Here is a 1,545-nt window from a genome sequence, read left to right as displayed (position 1 = left end):
CAATTGCAAGGAAGACGGTTGTCCCGGTGGGCTCTTGCTATCCAATCGACGGGCTTGTTTACTCCTCTATGCACGTAAGAAACGGAGACGCCTTTAAGTTGGGCCAATAGCACTTTGCAATCCTCTAAAATTAGTTCCACTGTCCATAGGCTTGGTGCAAAGCCCATCAAACTGTCCATCACAGTTTTGCAGTCAGATTGTACTTCAATCTTCAAGTTCTGGTCGAGCGTGGGGCTTGTTTCTTCTCTCTCCTTCTTTACTTTCCACAGAGCTGCACGGATAGCCAAAGCTTCTGCTTTCAGAGGTGAGTCGGCTTCAATTCTTGCTGCAAAACCATCCCTGAGGACCCCGTTCTCATCTCTACATAGCCCGGCAATTGATCCCTCTCTCTGGTTTTCAGTCCACGAAGCGTCGACGTTGATTTTCAGGTGACCTTTCATCGGCGGCAACCACTTTCCAGCAACGCCTGCAGAATTTTTGCTGTGTTTTGGTCTTTTCGGGTTCCACCTGTTAAAGCTTTCCAAATTTGCTTCTACCTCTTGCACAGCTTCTTGCGGTTGCGGAGGCTCGCCTTTGAAGACCATTGCGTTTCTGATCTTCCAGATCTGCCAGAGGGTGCCCTCTACCAGCTCCTTCGGCTGAGGGTTTCTCTCCGAGGTAAGGACTTCAAGTAGCCATTTGTCTATTCTTGAGATATTGCTGGGGGAAGGGTTCAGCTTTAGCTTCTGATTTGCCCAGATCTGGTGCGTCCATTCGCATAGGAGGAATAGATGTTCGGGTGTCTCTAGCATACGGTGGCACATGGGGCAGCTTGGATCAGGTATCATCTTTCTCCTATATAGGTTCTCCTTCGTGGGTAGCGCATTAGTACAAAGGCTCCAAGTAAAGAACTTGACCTTTGGTTGGGTGTGGAGGTCCCAGATCAGGTTCCATAGCTTCTTGGGTTGCTGGTATGATGAGGATGCATGTGCCGATGTCTGGTTGTGTGCTGTTTGGATTTTATTGTATCCACTTTTGACTGAGTAGATGCCGGATCTGTTGTTGGTCCATATGATTTTGTCTTTGTTTGTTGTGTGACTAAGCGGTGTCTCGAGTATCTCTTTGACTAAGTCGTCGTCGAACTAGGTGTTTAGTTTATGCTCATCCCATTCTTTGGACTCTTGGTCGATTAACTCAGCCACATATTTGGGTTCTCCTTGGTTCTTTGTCCTCCTATGCAACCTCTCGCTAACCATTGGTCTTCTCTCACTCTAATTTGCGATCCGTCTCTTACTACCCATCGTATTTGCTGTTCCATCACCTCTCTTCCTTGTAATAGACTTTGCCATCCCCAAGACGGTCGTGATCCCATATTTGCCTTCATGAAATCTCCTATGGGGAAGTATAGTCCTTTCAGCAATCTACTCCACAAGGTTGAAGGGTCTTGTATGAGTCTCCACGCCTGTTTTCCGAGCATAGCCTTATTAAAGGCAACAAGGTCCTTAAATCCCAAACCCCCATTGTCTTTTCTTTTTTTCAACTCCTCCCACTTTCTCCAATGGACAC

The 1,545-nt window shown here is 47.1% G+C and overlaps 1 long non-coding RNA gene across 1 annotated transcript; it reads left to right on the top strand.

The window, feature by feature from the left end:
* Positions 1–262: 262 nt before the first annotated feature.
* On the top strand, positions 263–1,081 carry LOC120288123. Its single transcript, XR_005546404.1, has 3 exons — positions 263–428; positions 548–657; positions 739–1,081. It is a non-coding gene; the product is annotated as an uncharacterized LOC120288123 (long non-coding RNA).
* The last annotated feature ends 464 nt before the right edge of the window (positions 1,082–1,545 follow it).

This window comes from Eucalyptus grandis, chromosome 9, assembly GCF_016545825.1.
Source record: "Eucalyptus grandis isolate ANBG69807.140 chromosome 9, ASM1654582v1, whole genome shotgun sequence".
Lineage (NCBI taxonomy): Eukaryota > Viridiplantae > Streptophyta > Magnoliopsida > Myrtales > Myrtaceae > Eucalyptus > Eucalyptus grandis.
The sequence above is the reverse complement of the archived record's forward strand: the minus strand, read 5'-3'. Positions and strand labels throughout refer to the sequence as shown.